Below are 8,841 nucleotides of genomic sequence, written 5' to 3' on the forward strand. Positions count from 1 at the left end.
TGAGACACCAACAAGTGCTGTTGCCTGAGACACCAGCAAGTACTGTTGCCTGAGACACAAGGATATGCTGTTGCCTGAGACACCAGCAGATGCTGTTGCCTGAGACACCAGCGCATGCTGTTGCCTGAGACACCAGCATATGCTGTTGCCTGAGACACCAGCAAGTGCTGTAGCCTGAGACACCAGCATGTACTGTTGCCTGAAACACCAGCAGATGCTGTTGCCTGAGACACCAGCAAGTGCTGTAGCCTGAGACACAAGCAGATAATGTTGCCTGAGACACCAGCATATGCTGTTGCCTGAGACACCAGCATATGCTGTTGTCTGAGACACCAGCATATGCTGTTGACTGAGACACCAGCATATGCTGTTGCCTGAGACACCAGCATTGATGATTGTCTGCAGTGGAGAACGCTACGCCGACAAATGCATCGTTATTCGAATGTGGAGTTTAATTTATGGATGAGAATTTGCAGATTACAAGCTGCTCGAATAAAAATTATATTTGCCAGCGTTGGTTATTCCCAAGATCCGCTATTAGTTAGGCTAACTATTATTCAATTTTCAAGAGAATTTATATCAGTACTATTTATACATCGAACAGTAAATAATAGTCAATGAGATATTTTACTGTGAAGAAATGAAGGGATTCATCAGACTGGCTGTCATGAATGGCAATTAATAGGTACACAAAGTGTTTGTACTCAACTGAATGTACTCTCCTAGATGTACTCTCCTAGATGTGTGTGTGCAGGGTTTAGCTTTAGCATTAAAGCCCCACGTCATCAGATACTGTATGATTAATGTAAAGACTTCCTGTCCAAATATATAGTGGTATATTTTCTCTTAAAATTATTGTTTTAGTTTGCCTCAGTAATTTCTTCTAACTACAGATTTTTTATTCTTTTTTCTTAACATCTCTTCATTTTATTTTTATGTAGTTTTCATGTTTATTCTTTATTTCTAATATTCTATATTTGAAACATAATATTTTCTTTCCCTGCGCAAACAAGTCACTTGGATAAGTTCTTTTGTGCTGCATGTGCGTTCTGCGTTCCTGTGTGGTGAGCTGGAGTTACCTCTCTTCCTGTGTGGTGAGCTGGAGTTATCTCTCTTCCTGTGTGGTGAGCTGGAGTTACCTCTCTTCCTGTGTGGTGAGCTGGAGTTACCTCTCTTCCTGTGTGGTGAGCTGGAGTTACCTCTCTTCCTGTGTGGTGAGCTGGATCTATCTATCATAACATGCATGTATTGCTCTTGAAATCGTCTCGTGAAAATTATAAGCACTGTTCTGGAAATGATCTTACTTAAGTTATTTACATTGTCCTGAAAAGTAAAGCTTCAGAAAACTTTATTCTATAAGTTACCATCTCTGGTGGGGAACACACTTCTCAAAAAGCCTAGGAAAACTCTTAAATTAACAATAGAGAAAAACAGCCACCAAACACACACACACACACACACACACACACACACACACACACACACACACACACACACACACACACTCTCACACACGCACTCAAAGAGCTCTGGCTATTACCAATTCAACCCCCGCAAGCACAACTAGGTAAGTACACAAGGGGATACAGGTAGAAATTGAGTGCCCAAATGAGCCATAGAGACATTGGAAAGAATTTGTTTAGTATTCGAGTAGTTTATAAATGGAATGCAATAGGAAGTGATGTAGTGGAGGCAGACTCCATACACAGTTTCAAGTGTAGATATAATAGTGCCCAATATGCTCAGGAACCTGCACACCAGTTGATTGACAGTTGAGATTCAGGACGAAAGAGCCGAAGCTCTTTCATCCTGAATCGATTCAAATGTTTAAATGTAAATATGCTAAAAGCGTGAGAAATGAGCCAAGCACGCTAACTAGTGCTTTTGAAGTGCTTTAATTTAAGAACGTTTGGAAGGCGGTGCTAGGAATCTAGCTCGACCCTGCAATCACATCTAGGTGAATACATCTAGGTGAATACATACACACCAGCCACCAAGGCTACTGGCGGTTAATTACTCAACAATATTAATGATACACAACCAACTTTACAGCAAAATCATTAACAAATTTATAAAAATCTCTAATCATCAAAGTTAGGTGGCAAAAAATAAAAAAAACATTTAGTGGGTGTATTAAAAGAAAGTGAAACTGAAGGAAAGTTTGACGATAAAAGTTCCTTTTGTTCCTCGTCTCACAAATATGCGCAGCAATAGCCTATGATCCATTATTTTTTAACATAAACCCCAACAAGACACGTATGCCTTCACTTTTTAAAATGTCTTATCCCTCATTTGTCTTTTGGGTCTTTATTATTTACACTTTTATATTGAAATAATTATAACGGATCATATAGAGACCAACAATGTAAGACTGGAGAAAAGGTTGTTTTTGGGCGAGAAGATCCATAATAGTGTTGTGTCTTTTCACCCCCGGCCGTGAGAGGGCAGCAGCTGCTGATGCAACTGCTGGCAAAAGCCAGCAGTTGCATAGAGAGCTGCAACTGCAGAGAGCGACAGCTGTGGTGATGTGAGGTGTTAGGCTACAGGCCTATGAATGTCTGGAGGGTTATTAGAGCCACCAAAATAACCTACTGACCAGCTGGCAAAGTATATATGCCCGAATAATGCATAAGCCCGAATAATGCAAAGTATAATGCCCGAAACGCTTTGCGTAATAGTGGCTTTAGGCATTGTATGTACTAGCTATACCTATAAGTCAAACAATCCTTGTAAATATTTATTGTATGTATGTACCTTACCTAAATAAAATTGTATTGTATTGTTGTATTGTATATTTTAGCTTTGAACATCATCTACATCTAAAGTGAACTCTCAAGTGTATTACACGCAGAGAAGCGAGTACACTTTTCGGTGTACTCTGACTCTCCGTGGAGTGAGATGACTGTTAACTGCGGCTAGGAAGGACGGGTGTTGTAAGTGATAGCCGTGGTGTAGCTTATTGAATGTGTCAGTGGCACATTATAAACCCTGGCCTATAGTCTACACAGTAGTGTACTTCGATCTGAAGTATACTAGCGAAAATAGACTCTGCTTGTACTCCAACACTAGTCGGCTCCACTTTGTATCTGCTTATAACTTTGTCCTCAAGTCGGGAAACCCTGCAAACTCAATTTCCTGTTGTCTGGTGCGCAATCTAACCGTTTGTACTGATTATAACACAGTGGCTGTCAGACTGTATAGGTCCTTTTAACTATTCACGCTCATTAGTAATACAACAGCGTCATCATGCTGTTGTATTATTACAACAACACTGACGCAATAAAAGTATGTAATAAACTCAAAGGCAGCCATAATAATGTGCCACACACTAATTAAATATTATGTAATACTGAAAAGTTTTAGCGGAATGCATTCTACTGATTTTATAATACAGCTTGTTCAAAAGATTTTGTAGCTAAGATGTACGTAAAGATGTCAATATTAATGTTATTAAATGCATCTTCTATCAACGCATTACCAAAGAAAACAATGGAGACAAGGAGGACAAGTTAGAGAATATATAAACAAGGTCTGAACTGAGTGCGGGTTGTTGATCTTCAGCTCCAAACTAATGCTCAGTCGTCGTCTCAGAAGATTAAACAGTGCGTCAAGAAGTTGATGTGGCAATAATGCGAAGTTTACGCGACTTGACCAAACCACTGTATGCGAAACTTTGACTTAACTACAGCTTAGTCGCTGGGCAAGATAGCTCCTTCACTCCCACTTTCATTTTCAATTACTTTCTTTATTATGCACCCCATACCCATCCCGTGGGCGGTGGTGTAAAGGATTACAGAGGCACATAATCGGTTCAGGAACTGAACCCTCTAGTTCGTTTAGCTAAGCAAATAATCTTTTGTCGCTATCTTTTTGATCGTTATATTTCTACTCTTTATTTTTCTTTCTTCCACCTCTAGTGTTCTTTCCTCTCTTTCTCTTTTTCTTCTTCCTATTCAGTTTTCTCTTCCATCTTTAATTTTTCATGTTTCTTTTCCCACTTCATTCTTTCAATTCCTTTCCCCTCTCTTTTCATTTTTCTCCAGTTTCTCTCCCCTTCTTCTTCCCTCTCCATTTCATGTATTCATTAGCTCTGCTGGTGGAGGAGATCGCGAGTCTTCAGTGTGATAAATCTGGAGGCCTGGTCTCCAGCAGCGCCTGCAGCTCTCCAGCAGGTTAGTGCTGTGATTAATAGCCCGGTATCAGGCTTGAGCCGCCAAGCTATTCCACCAAGTCCTGGTCTTCCCCCCTACCCCCACACAGTTCATCTCTTTTTTTTCTCTCTCAGCATAAATACTCGATTAGGCTTGGACAAGAATCAAATGCAATATTTTTCCACACTTAATTATGTCCATCATACCATCAACTGGGACTCGTCGCGATGTGTAGCATCAACTCTTTTTTTTTTTCCTCCATACATTTGCTTATCATTGGAAACCGTAACTTTGGTTGAAATATCAAATTCATTGAATGAAGATTCATTTATAAGAATGACTCCTGTGAACAATGATGAAGCAGATCTGTGTGTAACATAGAGATGTTATCTCTATGTTACACACACGCACACACACACACATGGGTGTGTGTGTGTGTGCGTGTTTGCGTATGTTCGCGTCTCGTGCTTCAGGGCAGCCAACCCTTGCTGCGGGTGTACTGCCAATGTTTATTAAACTCCTGTTGTATATTAATATCATTATTTACACAGAACATCTGCGATGTCCTAGTTTCTCAAATGTTATACTGTGGTATATATATAAATTGTACTTTTTAGCACTCCGAGCTGGTATATTGCATTATATTAGGTTGGTATAGTGTAGTTGATCTGTGGGGGTGAACTAGCCACCTGCTTCACTGGGCTCGGGGCTGTGGAAGGGTAAACAGGTGATGTATTGTGCTCTAATGAGCCCATTGTAATGTATAATTTTATACATTACATTATAGTTTTTATACATTATATGTCTAGTAAAGTAAGACTTGATTATTTGTGGAGGATTGTCTTTTAAGTTATTAGTTTATATTTTGATTTGTAAATTTCGTGGTTAAGTGACGTGTTGTATATTTTCCTCTGTGGGGACTTAGTCATTTGGAACTTAACTTTTGGAAGGAGTTTTGACTTTGCCAGTCCAGTTGGGACTTAGTTTTTGAGGGCAAAGTGTTTGGTTTCAGTGACTTGATGTTAATGATAAGTTGTCATACACTGGTTACTTGATTGTTATGAGTTTCTTGAGACTTTAATTTTGATTCGTCCTTAGTGATATTTTATTTTTAAATAACGTCACTATTTATCCACTTTGAACACAACTTAGATGCACTTCACTTGTCTAGTGTACCCATGTTGTTAAATTTTGTCACCTGATTAACTTAGTAACATCTAGCTGAAGTGACTATAGTTCCTTGAGGTAAACTTTATAATATGATGACTTAACTTAATTGTGGTGTATATCTTGTAAATAGCTGTTGTCATGTAGACTTTGTATACCCCAGTAAACTGGTGGCTTGTATTCTAGACTTTCACTATACCATTAAAGTTGTGATTTGCTTGAGGTCAAGAGTGCCAGTCGTTGAGTTGGGAGGAAATCTATACTACGAGCCTTACTTGGGGGGTCATGACATAACATTATACTTAACTTTGTTTTGAACTAAATCAAATGTAAAATTTACAATCACTTATCAGATAGTTATATAATGGATTTGATTTAAATGAAGCTGTATAACAATCCCTGGCTCACTGTCGCGCTAAGAGCAGAGATTCTATTATTAATCACCATTAAAAGCCACCGCGAACTTGAGTATTCAGAATACTGAAGCAGTTTTCAAGTCACGTAAAAAAAAAATCCCAAACGTTTTACAGGACACTGCTGAAAAACTGTGCGGAGTATAAATCAGGCCATGGGGATAATATAATATTTCAGCAAAGCCAAAGAGTTAAGTTCTGAGATATGGACTACTCGTAAAATTGCGTCTCCAATTTACAAAGTTATTTTTATACATTGCAAATGGAATGTAAAGAAGAGCTTAATGAGCCCCTGGCTTATATATTAAATAATAATAATTATATCAGTAAAATAATATTTTAGCTTTAGGTGATTTGAATATGTCATTAAAGTCTTAATAATAACTATAAAAATAACATTAATATAAATAATAATAATAATAATAATAATAATAATAATAAATAAAATTGCTGCTCAGGGAGGGTCAAGATAAATGAGGATACTTAACAATATATCATACTTGACAATTACTTGTCAAGTATGTTATTATCAAGTAATTGTCAAGTTACTTGACAATTTATATTGTCAAGTAACCTCATTTATCTTGACTCCCTGAGCAGCAATTTTATTATTATTATTATTATTTATATTAATGTTTTTTATAGTTATTATTAAGCCTTTTAACATACATTTAAATCACCTGAAACTAAAATATTATTTTACTGATATAATTATTATTTAATATATAAGACAGGGGCTGACTAAGGTCTTCTTTACATTCTTGAAGCACCCTGCTAAATAATTTACCTGGCTCTGCGGACTTGTTAGGCATTTAATTTTATATTTGTTTCATTACTTCTTGTCTTTTAACGAACTCTTCAACCTGTCCTCATCACCTACGAAGATTTCTTCATTTTCAGGAAGAATATCAGTTTTCCCTAATAATAAAAAAATAGTACCCATTTCTTTGTCATTATCATTTAACTGACCCGTCTCAGTTTTCAGTGGCTCAGTCTTCTCGCTGATCTTTAAATTATCTGAAGAAGAAATCTTTCTAATTTGTCCTTACCTGCCTTCATATACGTGCATCATAGTCCTGTTAGCTTTTCTTATTAGTTTCACAAATTGTTTCTAGACAGGCTACCCCCATTCTTAATTGGTTTGTATCTAGTTTTCTTTTTCAGATAAGGATTTTAGTACCATATTATCCATTTTGTTTTTTTTACAATTGAGAATCTGTGTAAATTCGAGAAATGCTGTAGAATCGCACCCATGAACTATTCTTTTATACACTCTGCTTACTGAGTGTATTCTCAGAATGCATACTGCCTGTTTAATACTCACTGATGTAGGACAGAAGCAGGAACACGTGGGAGACACATTAGTGAACAGTGGTTACATAAAGGAAGCAACTGCCTCAATTACCAAGGTGTTCCAAGCAAGGGATCATCTCGGGCGTAAGTTCGAACCCTCATCACGTCCCTTGTGGATTTGTTCAAGGTGTTCCGTATGGTTTGTGAGTGGACAGCAACAGTTACTACTACTTGACTTTCCATGCCAAGTATTCGCACATCGTATATTTATTGCTTTTGTTCCAATGACTAACTTTCATCTCATTATAGAGATTTAAAACAGACAAACTTTTGTTTCATGGTAATTAGTCGAGCAGTAGTGACCTTTAACATTTGTTGCAGGAAAAGGTCAACGGAAGAGAGTTTGTGAGCGATGTGGCACCACCGCCGCGTCAACCTCAGGGGCTACACTTAACTCATTACGACGTCAACTTGAGGTGCGTCACTCAACTCGTTACTGCGTCAACCTCAGGGGCTACACTTAACTCATTACGACGTCAACTTCAGGTGCGTCACTCCACTCGTTACTGCGTCAACCTCAGGTGCGTTACTCAACTCGTTACTGCGTCAAAGTTAGTTGTGACTCTTAGCTTATGAGTCACATGTGACCTATCCTGGCGCACACATACCAGTTTCAAATGTAGATTTGATAGCGCTCGAGAAGCTCAGGAATCTGTACGCCAGTTGATTGACGGTTCAGAGGCGGGACCAAAGAGCCAGAGCTCAACCCTCACAAGCACAACTAGGTGAGCACAACTAGGTGAATACACCCACACCTGGCAACCAAGAATCGTTACACAAATTTATTACCAAAATGACATGGGCAAAAAAACAAAAATCCTAAATATTTTTTTAAATTATGCGTATTATAAACAAGCGATTCTTGATCGTTCTGTGATGTAGGAAAACGTCTTGAAAAGTTGTGTAAACTCACGATGCTGATGGAGAGTTGATGGTGACAGGCTTCGAACAAATGTCACACACGTGACCTAACAGCTCGCTAATAACCCAGACTCCCGCAGATTATCTTTGACATTATCTCTACCTCGCAGAAAATTTGTTAATCAAGTCATTTGCGCCCTGAGAGTGATATCACATAAGTCCTTTATGCTAATTAGCTCAAGACATCATCAACGGAGGCTGATGCGACACTTCTTCTCAAGGGTCATTAGTTTGCTTAATGAAATTCCTTCATGAAGAGATCAGTCGGGTGAGACGCTCACAGCCTCGATCATCACAATTTCTTGTTCTTGAGAGAACCTGATATCATGCCTCTGTAGTGGTGATCCTTGCATGCTAAACACATACGTCGGCAATGATGATTTCGGAAGCAGAAATTAACATGTTAGCCTCTTAAAGATTGTATATATAGTGACTTATTAAGAGACGGGATTAAGTTTCAAAAGTTTTAGCCCGTTGGAAGCAGTTTAATAGACTTCAGTTCCTAAGTTCATTTTCGCCTCCTCGTCAAAACAAGGTTGGATTATGCAGGAGGTTATAAGGAGCGGACTGCGCAGTCTGGCACAACCAAACATACAATAGGCTGCCTGCACGGCCTCTTCACATTCTTAGATTTATTTTCCTGCTGTATTCTTACATTCTCTGTAAGGTTTTATTATAGTATACCATTCTATTTCATATTATTTTTACTTAGTTTTCTATCTCTATGGAACATTTCCTCTTAAAAATGCACCTCATCACGCGAGGCCCAACTGACAAAGGAGTTCATCCCACGTCAAACTTCACGTGTACAGGATGATCATAAGACCTAGCCTAGA

The 8,841-nt window shown here is 38.3% G+C and overlaps 1 protein-coding gene across 3 annotated transcripts in view; it reads left to right on the plus strand.

The window, feature by feature from the left end:
• The first annotated feature begins 4,832 nt into the window (after positions 1-4,832).
• The window catches only part of LOC123759650 (uncharacterized), a 117,559-nt gene continuing 113,550 nt past the window's right edge, over positions 4,833-8,841 (plus strand). For all 3 annotated transcript variants that reach the window (XM_069317825.1, XM_069317839.1, XM_069317845.1), the window contains exons 1-2: positions 4,833-4,878; positions 7,406-7,570. The gene's annotated coding sequence lies outside the window, so the exon portion shown is untranslated. The remainder of the gene's footprint in view (positions 4,879-7,405; positions 7,571-8,841) is intronic.

The sequence above is a fragment of the Procambarus clarkii genome, chromosome 8 (genome assembly GCF_040958095.1).
Source record: "Procambarus clarkii isolate CNS0578487 chromosome 8, FALCON_Pclarkii_2.0, whole genome shotgun sequence".
In the NCBI taxonomy this organism is placed as follows: domain Eukaryota; kingdom Metazoa; phylum Arthropoda; class Malacostraca; order Decapoda; family Cambaridae; genus Procambarus; species Procambarus clarkii.